At 33.0% G+C, this 19,429-nt stretch overlaps 1 long non-coding RNA gene and 1 pseudogene across 1 annotated transcript; one reads left to right on the plus strand and one right to left on the minus strand.

Moving 5' to 3' along the window:
• The first annotated feature begins 1,459 nt into the window (after positions 1–1,459).
• LOC114170126 (G-type lectin S-receptor-like serine/threonine-protein kinase At1g67520) overlaps positions 1,460–19,429 on the plus strand; it is a 37,689-nt pseudogene continuing 19,719 nt past the window's right edge.
• On the minus strand, positions 7,889–10,760 carry LOC114169236 (uncharacterized). Its single transcript, XR_003600860.2, has 4 exons — positions 10,559–10,760; positions 9,524–9,732; positions 9,061–9,136; positions 7,889–8,136 (listed from the first exon to the last, which is right to left on the minus strand). It is a non-coding gene; the product is annotated as an uncharacterized LOC114169236 (long non-coding RNA).

Here is a 19,429-nt window from a genome sequence, read left to right on the forward strand (position 1 = left end):
ACTTCCAAAATCTGTCAATTTTACTTTGTGCAAAAACTTCCTTTGTGGGTTACACCTTAATTGCTCTTGGGTTGCAAGATAAGTTTAAAGATGTTGCAGACTAGTTTTTCCTTAAATGAACTTACACTTGGTTTAGAAGAAGCGGAATGGAGTCTAGTATTGGTATGCACAATTGAGGTCCACCCTTTTAGTAAGGGAAAAAAAATGTGTGTTCTCATGCACTTTCAAAATCTAACAATTTTATTTTGTGCGAAAACGCATTCGTAGGTTACACCTTAATTATTCTTGGGTTGCAACATAAGTTTAAAAATATTGCAGGCTAGTTTTTCCCTAAATGAACTTACACATGGTTTAGAAGAAGTGGGATGGAGTCTGGTATTGATGTGCACAGCTGATGTCCGCCCTTTTAGTAAGGGAGAAAATTGTGTGTTCTCATGCACTTCCAAAATCTGTCAATTTTATTTTGTGCAAAAAATCATTCGTGGGTTACACCTTAATTGCTTTTGAGTTATAGATAAATTTAAGAATAATGCAGATTAGTTTTTTCCCAAAGGAACTTACACTGGGTTTATAATAAGTGGGATAGGGTCTGGTATTTGTGTGCATAGTTGAAGTCCACCCTTTTAGTAGGGGAGAGATTTGTGTGTTCTTATGCACTTCCAATATTTGTCAACTTTTTTTATGCAAAAACTCCTTCATGGGTTACATCATAATTGCGCTTGGGTTGCAAGATAAGTTTTAAAATATTGAAGGTTAGTTTTTTTCCAAATGAACTTACACTTGGTTTAGAAGAGTGGGATTAGTTTTGGTATTGGTGTGCACAACTAGGATTCACCCTTTTTGTAACGGAGACAATTGTGTGTTCTCATGACTTCCAAAATTTGTCAACTTTATTATGTGCAAAATCTCCTTCGTTCAAAAATGGGAGGGGCTTCATTCACTAGCTTTATGGGTTGCAGTGTGCATAGTAGGAAAGGGGCTTCGTTTTCTTACCTTATGGTTTGCAATGTTCAGCAAAGAATGGAAAATGGGTTTTATGAAACTTGGTGGGTGCGAAAAAATGAGGTCCCAAAAATGGCAACTTCCAAAATACCTAAGAGAATGGGGATTTTTTACCTAAAAGATTACTCACGCGCGGAATGGACTTTTTTTTATTTTCTCTTACACTTCTACAGCTTAAAAGTAAATTAAAAGTTAAAATTAAAATGCAAAGGTTAAATCCACATTAGGTGGTAAGAGAAGCAGTAAGAAAAAAGAAGTAGTAAGAAAAAAGTAGTCAATTAATCATTTCCCATTTGATCATATATATGTTTAATTTAAGTGGCAGCAGTATAACAAAAAATTAGACTTAAAAAATACATGCATACTATTTCAACTTACCCACATATATAGTATCACTCTCTCATTCCTTCGCAAAGCACCCTCTCACAGATTAGCCTTTCCATATTTAAAGCATCCTATGAGGCTTATCTTACAGAAACTTCTGCTTGCTTTCATGCACTTGTGGTTGTGTTGGAGTTCTTCTGTTCATGTTCACGCAGCAGATGACAGTTTAAAGCCCGGTGATACACTGAATTATTCTTCACCATTACTATATTCAAAGAGTCGCAAATATTTTCTTGAATTTTATTCGATTATAATTCCGGATGAAGATTTTACTTACTTGGCAGTCCAAAGTGCATATGACAATCAGATAGTTTGGGAGGGTAATAGAGAACAATCGGTCGACCAGAGTGATGCAGTTCTGTCCCTAAACTTCTCAGGCGTGCTGAAAATAGAATCTGGATCTGTGAAGAAACCAATAATTTTGTATTCTCCTCCTCAACCTATCAGCAACACTGTGGCTACTTTGTTGGACACAGGGAACTTTGTGCTTCAACACCTTCACCCCAATGGGACAAACATTCTTCTGTGGCAGAGTTTTGATTACCTCACTGAAACTTAGGTCCCCACCATGAAGTTAGGTGTTAATCACAAAACAGGCCAGCGTTGGTTACTTGTTTCACAGATCACCATTGAGCTTGCGACCCCAGGGGCCTTTAGTCTTGAATGGGAACCGACGGAACAAGAATTGATAATAAGAAGACGAGGAAACGTTTGTTGGAAAAGCGGGAAACTGAGGAACAATAGATTTGAGAACATCCCAGGAGTTGCACAAGTAGTGTTGATCTACACCATAGTGTCGAATGAGGAAGAAGACAGCTTCTCTTTCACATCTACAAATGAAAACCTTACACGTTGGTGGTCCCTTTCGGATACTGGGAGGTTATCTTACAATAATAAAGAGGGATATGTTGCAAGGGCTGATTTGTGTTATGGATATAACACAGAAGGAGGGTGCCAAAGTTGGCAGGGTATACCTAAGTGCAGGAGTCCTGGTGATGTGTTCACCAAAAAGAGTCTTCGCCTTAATTACCAAAATAAAACATATGATGACAATCAGAATATTAGTCACAGTGATTGTGAGGCTGCTTGCTGGAGCGATTGTAATTGCAATGGATTCACCGAAATCTACCCTGATGGAACTGGATGTAGATTCTATAATTGGAATTCGTCCAAAGATTATATAGTTGACGTTTCGGGTGTTGACTTTTACATACTGGATAACAAAAGGGAACATAACCCCTCTTCATCATGGTAGGTCTAATGCCAACTTCATTTCATTTTTCATGCACAAAAAAAACTTTCATTTCTAATGATTCCAATCATACCCTATAATATTTACAGCAAAGTCTACTGATTCTAATCATAACCTACATTACATAAGAAGAGTGAATAGTTTTGTTTGTACAACTTCAGTGCGGATCTTCAGGGAATTGCGCTGAAATTGTTTTCTTCTTTTGACACTCTTTGGTCTCCATATAGAAACACAATACAGTCATATGCTATAACGCTTAACAATGGCTTTGAAAAAATTATAAAACCATAAAATTAATAATTGACTGGAAGATTTTTAATTATTGTACGCAGGTACAAAAAGGTGGATATGGATAGGTACAATAATAGCAACTACTTTGCTGATAACATGCACATCCATTCTATTGTTAGCCATAAAGAAACGAAAACATGTTCTTCAAGGTAGTTACATACTTCAAACTCATTGTCGAATAATCTCCCGATCATCTTTCTATATTTTAATATTTCTCATTTTCATCTGAACAGAGAAGAAAAGGAAACAAATGGCGGTGAAATTCTCTCTAATAGACGATTTTCGAAATGATTTGAAAAAGGGACACGGTTTAAAAGTATTCGATTATACGTTGGTTATGGCGGGCACAAATGAATTTTCATCTGAAAACAAGCTAGGACAGGGAGGTTTTGGACCAGTTTATAAGGTGATTTAAACTACTCAAATTATGCGTTCATAACTTTGCTTCAGAGGACTTGACTAATCACCTTGTGTTCTCATTTCAAAGGGGAACTTTGCCGACAGGAGAGGTGGTTGCTGTAAAAAGACTTGCAAGAAGTTCTGCACAAGGAATTGTGGAGTTTAAAAATGAACTAACACTTATATGCGAACTTCAGCACATGAATCTTGTTCAACTACTTGGTTGCTGCATTCATGAAGAAGAGAAGATTCTAGTTTACGAGTATATGCCCAACAAAAGCTTTGATTTCTATCTTTTCGGTGAGAAATGTGTTAATCATTATCTAATTAGCTGTCGTTTTGGATGACAAACAGATAAAATTTGTTTTTATTATTATCCAGCTATCCAAACACATATAGGTGAACATTGATCTTTCTAAACCGCAATTGTTTCTTACTATATATTTACTATAGTTACTCATGTTTATCATCGTAAAGAAAGTCATTTTTGCCTTTTACATGTGTATAGTATACATTCTAACGTACATATCACTATAATATGAAAGGGGAAGACTGCACAAGAAGCAAATTACTAGACTGGAATAAGCGGTTTAACATAGTACAAGGAATTGCTCAAGGATTATTGTATCTTCACAAGTACTCAAGACTCAAAGTCATTCACAGAGACTTGAAAACCAGTAACATACTTCTTGATGAGAACATGATGAATCCAAAAATTTCAGATTTTGGAATGGCTAGAATGTTTACCCAACATGACTCCATATCAAATACGAACAGGGTTGTTGGGACATAGTAAACTTGCTAAATCTCTCTTTTATTTTTGTATCAACGTGTAAATAAAATTTATTTTTCATCTAATACTTCTTTCAGTGGTTATATGTAGGACTGGACATAATTTACTAAACTATACTAAGCTATACTTAATTGTACTATATTAAACTAAAATATACTAAACTATTCATAATAATAATAATTGAATTGTATTATAAAATAGTTCAGTTTTAAGAAATTAAACTTATGTTAAGATAACTAAGTTAACTAAATTAACTATTGAACTATAGTAGATTGAAAGAGCAAAATACTTCAAATAAAATATTGGTATTAGGATAAGAATTGGACTTATATGTTTTACATCTTACGTTCTATTATTTCTCTTTCATATTGAAAAATTTATTTTATTTTGTCTTAATTTTTTTCTTTACTCTTTCTTTGAAAAAAATATAAAATATTTATAATTAATTTATTAAAAAATTATAAATTAATTCAATATCTTATTTTATTTTGAATGAATTTTACTATGTAATGTTATTTTTATGTTATGATTTTACGTAAGTTATTTTTAAAAATTAAATTTTGTGACAGCTAACATTTTTATAATTTTTTATTTATATTAATTTTTTTTGTAACTTAAATATTGAAATTAGTATAATAAATATAAATATTGGTACTAACATATTTTTTATTTTAAAATCTTATAGAATATTATTTTTTAGTTTTAAAATATTTATTACGTGGCATTAACTTTTTTAAAGAGAATTTATTTTAAAAAATTCTTAAAATATTAATTTTAAAACTTCATAAAATTTCTAGAAAATTTTTCACACAAATTTTAATGAATATAAATGTTAAAAAAATATTAATTTTGAGAATTTTCTAAAATAAATCCTTTTAAAACATTTTACGCAACATAATAAATATTGTAAAACTAAAAAGTAATATTACATAAGATTTTAAAATATAAAAAATAAGTTAATACAAATATTTATATTTATTATATTAATTTTAATATTTTAATTACATTTTAAGTTACGGAAAACTTTAATATAAATTAAAAAATTATAAAAATGTTAATTGGTGTATTGAAGTATGATGCATATTTCAATTATTATTTTCTAAGCACTTTCAAATTATAAACTTTAGATTATTATTGCGTAGTACAATCATATGTAATTAGTGCAATTCGATTCAAAATAGTGTAATTCAGTTCAAAAATAGTGCAATTCAATTCAAAATCAATGCAATCCGGTTCAAAAATAGTACAATCAGTTCAAAAAGAGTGAAGTTTATTCAAAATCAGTGCAATTCGGTTCAAAAACGGTTCAAAAACAATGTAGTTAAGTTAAAAATTAGTGTAGTTCAGTCCAAAAATAGTGCAGTTCAGTTCTGACGTAGTGCAGTTCATAAAATAGTTCAGTTTATAACAGTTCAGTTCAGTTTATATTATAGTGCAGTGCAGTTCAGTCCAGTTTATTTTTAAGAATAACAGTTCAGTTCATCTGAATTGTTTTACAGTTCAGTGCAGTTCATGCGAACAAGAGTGAAATAGTGTCTTTGCCTAAAAGACCAGCATTCTATGTTCAAAGAGAGATGCTTAACCAGAATTTATCTTCTGTAGAGTTGTGTACTGCTTCTACAATAGAAATTACTACTTCATTGGAAATAGAATAAGCTGATTGAGTTAGCACATCATTGCACTTTATCCATGATCCCAAATAAGAGAAAAATATGGGTCAAGGGTTGGGAAATGGGTTTGTTAGGCTTATCGATCTGCTAACTAAAAAAAATAATTAATGAGTGTGAACTATATATACAATTATTCTGGGTTTTAATAAATACACACACAAATACAATTTAAAAACATACCTTGTTTGATATTTTCTTTAACAAATATTAATGGACTTACTAGGTTTTTAAATATCTATCATAATAAGTCTGACTTACTATTGTTGGTTTTTGCAGTGTCATAGAAAGTGTATATTTTCTATGACCAGTGGCGGAACTATATGGTGACAGAGGGGAGCCACGACTCCCCCATTCTTTTTTTTTTATTTTTTTTATATATTTTTTTATTTTTTTAAAATTATATTTATATATTATATTAAATTTATATTATAAAATATTATAATACAAAATAAAATAAATTAAATTAATAGAGACATTGATTTATAAAAGAGATTAGATTTTTTCTTTTTTTTTCTGGCTATAAGATCTTTGTAAATTATTGTGTGAAAAGAAATAAATACAAAGAGATAGATTGGAAAATAAAGGTTGAGAAACACATAGATTGAAATTGAAGTATACATTCTTACATGATCTCTCACATATCAAGATTAGTATCTTATTATGATTTATGTATATTAAATTTATGATTCTTTTTAGGATGCTTCTCCCAAATTAAGTTTATCTCAAATTAATATAAACCCTAATTATGATTTTAAGGACTCTTTTATGAAATTGGTATGAACCCTACTTATAATTCATCCCAAATTATTATAAGCCTTAATTATGAAATTTAGGGATTTTGTGTTCTTCGGTGCCTATGGTATTTTTTTTTAAATTTTGAATTTATACAATGTTACTTATTCAATTAAAGTGGTATGAGTTTTGTTATGTTTTGCACTGTGATTTGTGAATATAAATTTTAGTTTTTCTAGATATGCGATAGGTGATAAATTTACATTAGAAAGATTATGATAAAAAGTAAAAAAATTGATTCTTTTTTTTAAAGAGGAAGGTTTATGATAAAGATGAAAAAAATGCATTTACATTAACTGAACTTGAGAAATTTCATGAAAACCAACCATTCAAGACAATCAAAAACAAATATCTAAAGTTCTTAGACTTACATATAATGAATTTAAAAATTCATTAGAACACGATCTGGGAAAAACGACCTCAAATTTGACAATACCACCAAATCAAATTGATGAGGTACGGAGGACTTATCTAAAATAATATTCATGGTTTGTTATTATGATATAATAGCGAATGATAGTAATATTTTTTAAAATTCTACTATTATGTGTCCTTGTTTTAAACATAGGAAATAAAGAGAAAAGATGATGAGTCTTTTTTTTTCTAACTAAAAACAAATTATATATAATAAATCTAATTTGGCACCCCTACATTTTTTATCCAAGTTCCGCCACTGTCTATGACTCCTGCAATTATGATGTTAGAATACCTATTATAGTAAACATGTTTTACTTGTCATAATAAACCCATTTTTCACTAGTGTAAGCCACTACTTGGATTTCATCACTGGTTATACGTATTGGCACTTGAGCTTACTATATTATTGAATATCACTACAAAAAAACATGTAAATACCGACGTTTATTTTTGTAATTTACGTCATTTTTAACTGTCGTTATTTACTTGAGCGACAGTTTCCTGAAATGTCATAATTCTTACCGTCACAAAGTATAATACGGCAGTTATAGATGAACCGCCGCAACAACCGTCATTTTATACAACGTATAAAGTGGCGACTTAAAGAGGCAAAAAGCGTCAGTTAAAGCTGACATAATATTTTTACTGGATGACAAATATAATGTGAAAAACGACGCTTTAAACTGACACTATTATCATTATATTATGACATTTTTAAATGTCACCAATTTAATTAATTACAATTTATTCTGAGATTAATTACGTCATTATCAAATGTATCAAATGACGTAATTTTAATATTTAATTATTTATTCTTTTTTAATATTTCTTATACTTTCATAATTCGATAAAATTATTTTTTCATGATAATTTAAAATATATAAAAAATTATAGCACTATTAAATAGAAATTGATAAACTAAATTGATTCATTGTCAATATAACATAACTACATCAAAGCACCAATTCAAGCATTTGGAAAAAAAAAAAAGACAACATTAAGAGTACCAAAATATTCAAGCATCTAAGGAAGAAAAAAAGACAACATTAAAAGTCCTAAGTCTAAGGTGTTTTGCTTCCACCACTTGATCCTAGTATTTCATGCAGAGATGGCACACCACTTTCAATATATGGTGCCTGCAACGAAGAAATAATATAGTATATATGAGTAAGGGTAAAGAGTAGATTACTCCTACAATACTAAAAACAAGCTTCAAGACATAAACTTCAATATGACATTTCTGCTTGCGTGGAAAGTCCCCGTGGGAGGGGGGGCCTATAGCCTATTGAAAGAAGAACAGAAAGATCCCTAAAATGGAAACCAAGATACGTAGTACAACACACAACACAGGTATGACGACGATTGTGTAAAAATATATAAAGTGCAAAGATTTAGATCACAATACTAATTGCTTTATAATTACATAAATATACCAATAGTCAATATATGATTTATTACAATTTCAAAAGTGTTCACATATGTGTGTGTCCATGAGTGTGTGCAATTTTGGTGCATGAAGAAAAACATAAATACAAAATATTGGTAAATGTGTAAAAAAAAATTAATGGTTCAACACTGCACATACATATCAAAAGTCCATAAATGTTTATCACAATTTATGAAAAGAAAAAAGGTTGTAGTCATAACGAATAAGCAAATTATATATCTTTCACCCACCCATATAAGAATGTATTTCTCCTACTACGAACATGTAACAAATCTATAACTTTTCTTTAAGGAACTCTGATTAGATCCTTGAATGCATGAGAAGAACGAATAAAATATATGAAAAAGAAAGTCCAATGTATGATAGATGGGACCTTTGGTTTGATCAACTTATTATACAAACGATTGTGTAATTGTTACTATATAAACTATATATCTTTCCTTAATTTATAGATATACTGTTAAAAATGAAATCAATAAGGATTTAAACAAACTATATTTAGAAAATAACAGTTTTAAAATGAAAATTACCAAAATACAACTAAATAACCATACAGATTAAATAATACTAATTTATTGAATTCTTGAACTAATATGGGAGCAATGTCACTTACAGTTTCAAACCCAATTGATCGCTATGTTGTATGAAATTGATATGCCTTAGTAACTCAGAAAACACTTGGATTAGATCTGGAAAATTGAAATGGTTCAGACACACCAATCATTAACATATACAATCAACACTAGTAAGATAATTTCACATAATTAAATAAAGTGTGAGTGGAAAAATAAGCAAACAAAACTTAAATGTTGTTTCTTATATATGTTCTGGTGTCTTTATTATATACATATTTGAATATTTTATCCGTGGAGAAATATTCATTTTGTTGATTCTCTCCTTTAAACAATAATTAAATGTCAAATATTGCTTCTGTGGAAAAAGGTAATTGAGATATTACCATCAACTTTAATCCAACCCATTCCATTGTTAACGCTGTGTTACTAAACAAAGTGAAATGTACAAAAAGCATGAGAAAAACAGAAGAAAAGAATAGCATCTTGAAAGCTAAAATGCACCTTTTATAGGATTTATTCAAATTTATAGTGCTTGTCCACACCAACAGGCACATCTCAAGTGCAACTCATCCCTTTGGGAAACACAACAAAGTCACCAGCAGAAATTTGAACTGATTCATTTAACCCACACCTTCACTTTTCCTTCCACAAGATAGTAAATCTCTTTTTCTTCATATGACCATGGGAATTTGCCTAGAGGGCATCCCCATCTGTTATACATCAAATGTGTGTCACACCAAATCAGAGACAGATCAAATGACACGAAAAATTGTAAATTAGAAATATAGCTTCTTGCAGCCTTTCAGGAACATAAAAATATATATTCAACCATATTGGAATACCATGTCCACGAAGAGACTGCTGAAAAATACTATTGAAGAACCCATACTAATCTTTTAGTGTACTTCTGGACCTACAAATAAATTAGTTAATGCATGCTTAAAAGTAAAATTAATAAAAAGAGCATGTTTAGGAGTTTTATTTTCATGGACAATGTTAGTGGAAAGATAATTTAATACATGATTTACCTAGCAAATATCATTCTCAAATAAAAATGGTAATGCTTAAAAATAATATAGGCAATAAACAAACCATATTAAAGTAATTTTCCAATTCTCCTCTCCACCACAGAAAAGGAGCAGGGCCTAAACATACTACTATTAAAAGATCATAACAAAACCATTATCAAGGTCTTGGAGTTCAAGAATTGATCTTAAATAGTGAAGATCACAAAGGGATAATTTAAAACAATGCAAACAAGTCGGTTGTTACCACCCAAAATATTTATACTTTGACATACAAAAAAATGTTGATTACTTCTCCAATAAGACTGCTCTGGTAAGTCAGAAACCTTAGAAAACAACTGGAACTAAAATCTCAAGATCTACAAAGCATGATAACGATAACAGAATTGCATATGGAAAGTGACGCTCAAATTTCGCCATTTGTCCTGAAAGAGGGGGAGTTTTAAGAACCCTAACCCAATTGTAATAGGATTGAAGAAAAGAAAAAAGTGTTGGTTGTTAAAGGATTTACCTTGAGGTCGATGTTGGAACGAGAAGTGAGAAAAGGGGCGAATTGGGGATCTTTGAGAATGTTCTTCCACTTTCCGAAACCGTGCTTTTCAACTCCGGCGATGAGCGCGTCTTCTTCGTCTTGCGTCCACTTATGCTTCTGATTCCCCATTCACATTCACACTCAAATTCACATTCGCGCGAAGGAATCAAACAGAAAACCCTAATCGTACAATTGGCCACTCAAATCAAAAATAAGCAAAATTAAATTAAAAAATGCAACAATACTTTGATGAATGTCATACCAGAAACAGAAAAGGAGTGGACTGAGGCGCAAATGCGAGCAATCGAACCTTTCTCCTTCAGAACGAGGTTGAATAACCCAATCGAGCAAATGCGAACGGCGGCAATCGTGGACTGAGGCGCAAATGGAGGCGAAGGAAGGAGAAAGGAGAAACGGAGAGCAAACGAAGACGTGAGGGAACGTGAGAGTGAAGTGATTTAGGGTGAAATGAAGGAGAAAGGAGAAAGAAAGAGGCGAACGGGGAGAGAGTGAACGCAGAAAGAAGAAAGTGGCGAACGGGGAGAGAGTGAACATAGAGAGTGAAGTGAGAGTAATGGTTTCAGTCATTTGGCTGTGATTTTGGAAACTAAAAATTTTTGAAAAGTTAAAAAATATATTAAATTGTTGAGTGGGAAAATGAAATAGCAAAAAGAGGGAACAAAGTTTACAAAAAAAAAGTAAGTATTGAGACAAAAATGAGACACGAAATAATTTCATAAAATTATAAAAATAATATTTTATATAAAGTGGCATTTTAAAATGACATAACTTTAAATATAATATGATAATGTAAAATATGGTAGTTAGAAACGTTATATTATACATGTACATTATGGCTGTTATCAAACTGACGTATTATACTGCGAAAAGCGACAGTTTTAATTAACCGTCGTATTTAAAACATCGTTATATACATGAATTTTTGTAGTGTATCTTCAACCATCACCCTAACATAATCTTTTTTCCAATGGTAAGAGGAGGGCAATCTTCTTTTTAACCTAATCCAACTCAATGTTCATGAATGCCATAGACAAGAAGATTTCATTTAAATCCACTACTTTCTTACTATATACCCTTTTCCCGCTAGATGCATCTTGTACTTGATATCATCATCACAAATATGCTGCAAAATGTTTAACTTCAACATTAAACATTTCAAAGTTAGAATTTCCAACCTTTTTTCTTGTAGATCCATTTTCATCCTACAACCCTTGTTCCTTAGGGTAGTTCCATTAAATCATAAATTTCATTTTTCATAAGGGACTAAAATTCCTCATGTATAACTGCAACCCAAATTATTAAAGTTAATCAAGTTGATTATATGAAGGTGTTTGAAGATTTTGATGATGAAGATCTAATAATTGTATTTGAGATATAAACAATCATGAATGAATGTGTGTGATCATGAATATAGCAAAGGCTATATATCTTGAAGATCTCACGTCGAATAAGAATAAGGTCAAATTATAACATATAATTGGGGTGCAATTATCATCTTAAAAGTTAATTTTATAAGGTTAAGTTAGAAAATAAACTCATTTTAGAATGTATTAAAGTCATTAAGTGTCTATCCTAGTCAAGTTTGTTGGGGCTTACAAACTTCTTCATGGTCCCTTCTACGAATAGATGTCGTAAGTCTTTATGTACCTTCTCCTTGAGACTAACCTCCCCTTGTTCTCACCATCTACATATATTAGACAACACATTTATCTCCGCAAGTAAAGTAGTGAAAATTTGACATACTTAATCACACAACCCATAATGTGTTTTGGGATTTTTAAAATACTGGATTCTACAATTTGGCATGAGATTTCATATTCAAAAGCTTTCCAGACTGTAGTCCGATATTTATTTGTACGTGTTGGATTGTACAATCTTGAATGCTTTTAAATCTGAAATCTTGTGTCGAACTGTAGAATCTAATATGTATTCATAATCTAAAAAAAGTGCATCGTAAAGGTTACATCCAACGAATATACCCCTAGCTAGCAATAGTACATGCCAAAGACAACAAACCATATAGCTCTCACTCTTCGGGACACAAAACAAGGACAACCTGTAACATCCCTAAGGAATATTACTTAAAAATAAATATTAAAATAAATAATTGCATTAATAGCCATCTCGATAAAAATCCCAACGTGGGAAAATTTCAATTTATTAAGATAGTGCGCCAAAACTCATAACTGAATTCATAAAGAGTTACAAGTTCCCAAAATTTGCTTTTAAAATATAAAATACATATGAGTAAAACTCTAGCTCTAATCCCCTGCTAGCCCTCACTCTGCCATCTGAACATCCTCAGCACCACCTGTATCAACATCTGCTCCCGTGTAACGAATCACACGATCATCGTCAAACACAAACAGAAAGGGTGAGCTGAGAAAATAAAATAACAAGCATATAATCACAAGATAGATCGTTTACCCATCTTATTCATTATCTATAATTATTGGCCAAGACCCTAACCCCAAGACTTAACAGTCTTTAAATCATACAATCGGTTAGCCTTGGACTCGGGAACATGATGCTCACACGAACCTGCCCGCTCGTGGTCCTGCCTCTACGAACCTCCCCGCTCGTAGTCCTACTCTACGGACCTACCCGCCCGTAGTCCAACACATGTGATCCACCAGCCCCCGTACCTTCCCGCACGTGGCATCTCTCAACGTGAGCACGGAACATACGAACCTACCTCGCTCGTATCCCCACGTGAGAGTTACTTGATATGAACCTCCCCGCTCATATCATCACATGTCACACCATCCATGAACCTACCCGCTCATGGCACAGCATCCCCCGATCCAAGCAAAACATCATTATCAGTTAAAACAACACACACAGCTCATAACCTGCCACGCAAGCGCCTGGCGCACCCACCAGTACCGCCTGGCGAAATAGGTTCAGGCCGCCTGGCGGTTTACGTCCCACCGCCAGGCGCTATGGCCTCTAACAGGAGCTCACTGTCACTCATCCGCCTGGCGGATCTTGTCTCACCGCCAGGCGCCAGCCTCTACAGACCCCCTTAATGGGTCTCCCACCGCCTGGCGCACCCAAACCAGCCGCCAGGCGCCGTGACAGTACAGTACCACTCACTGATTTCACCTCTCTTTCAGAGTAACTCACACCCTCCTAGTCTCTCCAAAGTAACAAAACAACCTTGGTGAATCCCACTCTCATTCTGAATTCCTAACCAGCCTCATGTCTGATCGTAGTGCCTATAACTCCCATTCCCAATCTCCCTATCACTCTTCCGATTCATCAATTCCCTCCAACTCTATACCATAAGTTCTCCAAATTCCTAATGAAACCACACAGTACCTTTCCTCATACCACATTCCCTACTCAGATGGCATTATCACAGTACCACACCCTCTACTCAGTTAACTTATAATTCGTTGTACGCAAATCATGGTACTACCTCGAATTTCAATCTCACTATCCCGTATTCCAGCGATACGATTTCAAAAAGTATGTTCATTCAGACCTGTGACTTGTCATTAAACTCTTATTCTTATATTTACAAACTAACCTTCTTACAATTTTCCCACATCATGCCCATACCTTCATGATTAATCCAATTTCCCTAGTTATATGCTACAGCTTAATTATCTCATACCGTTTTATCAATAGTTGACTAAAAAAAACATGACTCATCCAAGTTCTATTCCTTTCCATCATGTTCTCCCCCTTTTTAAACATACAACGCTAGACCTGCACCCATCGCCGCCTGGCGGCACGTAGCACACCGCCAGGTGGTACACCAGTGTTCTACAGCAGCGCAGATTCCCATTTCCTATGGCATACCCCATCCATTTTCCAGTTTCCATTCCTATCAATTCCAATCATCAGGACGCAACAGACCTGCATTACGCGCTAGTTCTATTCCCAATTTGATTCATAAAGGTGTCTCTATGTTTACACTCATGCGTAACCCCAATCGATTCATACACAATCGTCTCTCAACCTTGCCATACTCTAAATTGGTATTCAATTTCGGTCTAGCAAAGTATTCGATCACACCCACACACATCAATCACAGAAATCACATACACTCTTGTACAAATAGCATCAAAAACATCAAAAGGAACGCGATGTTGTCGCACCGCCTGGCAGGAATTCATCGCCGCCAGGCGGTTCAAGCCAAAACAAGAACAGACGCTCATCTCTGATGAGCCGCCTGGCGATAGGGGCCAAACCGCCAGGCAGTTTCTGGGAAAAACCCAGAAACCTAATCGAACAGTGCCGAAAACAGATGGCAAAGGTTGCAGTTTCAATCAAACAAGGCACAACGCAATATACATATATCTAAAACATCAAAGACAACTCCCCTTACCTGGATTCTTTGCCCAAATTCGAATTTGTATGCCTATCCTCTCACTAAGCCTCCTTAGCCTTTGTTTCCAGTCCAAGCCTTGGTGATTTCAGCCCTACCACTTCTCTCAATCAGCCCCAAAACTCAGAAAAAAACCTTGCTTATGGTGAGTACGAATTTTACAGTGCACTCTTCCTCTGCTTAAGGATTACACCTATGCTAGTCAAATGTTCAATTAACCCTCTGTTTTCCAGCCCTTAGGTTACCTCTTCTTTGGCTGCTAGGTTTCTAGTCCTTTCACATTCATGCAAAAGAAAAATTTGGCAAAAGGGACTTATTTAGTTCTCACCAAGGTTTGAACCCATACCCATGCATATACCCAATCAAGACCAAACCATTCAACCAATCCTTATTTCATGATAAATCCTACAATATTAAGAGTTTATCATGACACCACGCATTCAATACATAATTACATAAAAATACATAATTTAGTAACATCCAAGTGACACACATAGGACTCGAACCCAAGTCCTCACACACAATAAAGTACTCTCAACCGAATGAGCTAGCACTTTCCACGTCATAGTCCCTCACATTTATTGCTTTAGATGTTCTCGCTACCCATCCTAATTAAATAATTAATTAAATAACTATTTAATTTTCCCGGGTCTTACACAACCCACTTTTTCTCCCACAAGCTTTGAGCAATAGGTGCAGAGCCTTGAATATATGGAGGTGTAGAACGTTGCAATGGAAATGTGATGGAGGCAAAGAAAGTTACAATGGAGATTTCCACCAATGAAGATGCAAGTTGTTGTAGCCTTCCGACAATGGAAGTGTGGCTTCTAGCGGTGGAGATGCACAAGCTATGCATGAAGGTGCATAAGTTATGTATGAAGATGCGACTAAGTTAAATATAGCGGGAAATGTTACTTTCATATTATCATTTTTAATTTTTAATAATTTTTAAATTTAGGGTATTTAGGTCTTTTACTATGAGCTATGGGGTGCAAGAAGAAAATATGGGGTTGTAGGGAGAAATAGGCGAAAAAGATAATCAGAAAATGGGTATGAGCTTAGCACAATCTTGTTTCTCTCTGTAGACTATCTATTTGTTATACCTACTTTGTTTTTGGTTAGGTTGGGCCATACTACACTTCGCACACATGAGCTTAGCCCAATCTTTAAACTTTGTTTCCATCTAGTTTCTCTCTTTAAATTGTTTGTCTATTATACCTACTCTTTCTATTTTTTGTTAGGATAATGATACAATGTCTCGCTTTTTTGACCCCAATTTTACTCGTCTACGTGGCATAGGTTATTTAATTTTTTTTAAGTGTTACTGTAATTGGAGGCAGCGTGCAGACTTTTTTGCGTGGTATGCATGCACATGAAATTGAAATAACATTTTAAAAAAATAAATTGAGTTGTTGCAGTTTTCCCTCGTTCTTCTTCTTCCGCAACGTTCTTCTTCCACAAGCTTACACAAACACAAAGCTTTTTATTCCCCAAAAGCCTCTTCTTCCACAAAGGTTATTGTTGTTGATATTTGGTGTGGGTAGCAGTCAAAGCGGAGAGCAGACTTCTCGAGAGTGGTTTGGGTTGTTGGACGTGGTTGGTTTGCTGGAAATTGGTGGGTACTGTTGGGCGCATTGCCGCAGTCTTGGTGGCGTAGTTCTTGGTTCATTGAAGGCCATTCACACAAGGAATCTTTGCCCGGTAGGTTTTCATCAGAAACCCCTGTTTGAAGGCGGTTAGTTCCGAAATAGTTATTGGTTGAATGTATGATTTTGATTCCATAGTTGAATGAGTTGTTTAATTTTCTACAGTAATTTGCGGATGTGGTTGAACATTGTGTATGTGGTTGAATGTGGGTATTTTTTTTACTTTGTTGCTTCTACTTTCTTGATTTGTGGTTGAACATTGTGTGGGAAAGGATATTTAAACAGTTTAGCATCTTCTGCCATGATAATTGATAATTGTAGTAGGTATAAATGGTCCAGTGAAAGGAAAATAGTAGTGGGAGCTTTGCAATGAGTTTGAAAATAAATACAAGGCCAAATTCTTGTTTGGTGTGTTGATCGAATATCAATAATTGGAATGCAACCCTTAAAGCACTTGCATGCAGTTCTTATCCCCACCCCCTTCTCCTAACCAGTGTTTTTGTAAAAAGACACTTCAAAATCAGTTCCAGTACTGGTCGTACCAAATCTAGACTTGAAAAAGACATTTATTCACGCAAAAAAGTACAGTTCATTCTAATACCACAAATGTTGGTTATTTTTTCTATCTTCATTTTTACTTACTTCTTTGACTTGTTTATTATGATTCACGTTAATGGAATTATTTGGATGTGTTTTGCATTGGGTCCAAACCAATGTTTTTTTGTAAAAAGACACTTCAAAAGCAGTTCCAGTACCAACTCTAGACTTGAAAAAGACACTTATTCACGCAGAAAAGTACAGCTCATTCTAATACCACAAATGTTGGTTATTTTTCTTATCTTCATTTTTACTTACTTCTTTGAATTGTTTACTGATGATTCACGTTAATGAAATTATTTAGATGCGTTTTGCATTGGGTCCAAACCAGTGTTTTTGTAAAAAGACACTTCAGAAGCAGTTCCAGTACTGCTCGTACCAAATCTAGACTTGAAAAAGACATTTATTCACGCAGAAAAGTATAGTTCATTCTAATACCACAAATGTTGGTTATTTTTTCTATCTTCATTTTTACTTACTTCTTTGACTTGTTTACTAGTGATTCACGTTAATGGCTGACTGTTATTTAAATATGATGCAGAATTCAAGTGTTCCAAATTCAGGTTTCATGTCCTTATTAACCTCGCATCAAACCAATGAGTTAAACATTCAAATGTTTGCAACATCGTCGAAATTATGGTATAGTAATATAATATCAATTTCGTTAAATATTTACTCTATTACATCAATCACAACGTAACAAATTATATTCCTTTTTGCAGGTTGTAAGTTGAATTGATAACACATTTTTTGTGGATAGGACGTTGTCATGATTGAAGTTCGATGACATTGACAAACACATTCTAAGTTATGTGATTGTTGTTTGGCAATGACATTTGATCTTTTTTGCAATGAACAAAAAACCAAAATTATATATTTTGTGCAGTATTTGCTTTTCTTGGATTCAATATGTGTGTTGTTTATATGCCATTTTTATGATAGTCATTATTAAGGACAATTACCTTCTCACATTTCTAAACTTCATTGCTTTTGATTGTTAAATCACTCCACTATGGTGCCACAATAATTCAGCCTATCATTCCCAAGTCATATGAACCACCTAAAAATGAGTTCCATAAATGTTTTTTTACAATACAATAACTACCTTTTTCATATGTGCTTTATGTACAAAGAACATGTCAAAAAATTCGTTGACCAACAAGATTTTTTAATTTTTTTTTAATTTTAAATACATAAATTCTTGATCTTAATATTGTAACAACATCTAAACAATGATTCCCAAGTCATGTAAAGCACCTAAAAATGACTTCCATAAGTGTATTTTACAATACAATAATTGTCTTTTTCATATGTACTTTATGTACAAAGAACGTGACAAAAATTTCGTTGATCACCAAGACTTTTTTATTTTTATTTTTTTAAAATTTCAAATACATAAATTCTTGATCTTAATACTGTACAACAATTAAACAATCATTCCCAACTCATATGAACCATATAAAAATGAGTTCCATAAGTGTTTTTTTACATTACAATAATTGCCTTTTTCATATGTGCTTTATGTACAAAGAACATGTCAAAAATTTCGTTGACCAACAACACTTTTTTATTTTTTATTTTTTAAATTTCAAATACATAAATTCTTGATCTTAATATTGTAACAACAATTAAACAATCATTCCCAACTCAAATGAACCACCTAAAAATGACTTCCATAAGTGTCTTTTTACAATACAATAACTGACTTTTTCATATGTACTTTTTGTACAAAGAACGTGGCAAAAATTTCGTTGACCACTAATACTTTTTTATTCTTTTTTAAATTTCAAATACATAAATTTTTTATCTTAATATTGTAACAATGATTAAACAATCATTCCCAACTCATATGAACCACCTAAAAATGAGTTCCATAAGTATTTTTTTACAATACAGTAATTGTCATTTTCATATGTGCTTTATGTACAAAGAACATGTCAAAAATTTCGTTGACCAACCAGACTTTTTTATTTTTTATTTTTAAAAATTTAAATACATAAATTCTTGATCTTAATAATGTAACAAAAACTAAACAATGATTCCCAAGTCATGTGAAGCACCTAAAAATGACTTCCATAACTGTCTTGTTACAATACAATAACTATCTTTTTCATATGTACTTTATGTACAAACAACGTGGCAAAAATTTCGTTGGCCAACAGGACTTTTTTATTTTTTATTTTTTCAATTTGAAATACATAAATTCTTGATCTTAATATTGTAACAACAACTCAAAAATGATTTCCAACT

This window comes from Vigna unguiculata, chromosome 11 (genome assembly GCF_037176805.1).
Source record: "Vigna unguiculata cultivar grain cowpea cultivar isolate G323 ecotype 2 chromosome 11, ASM3717680v1, whole genome shotgun sequence".
In the NCBI taxonomy this organism is placed as follows: Eukaryota; Viridiplantae; Streptophyta; class Magnoliopsida; order Fabales; family Fabaceae; genus Vigna; species Vigna unguiculata.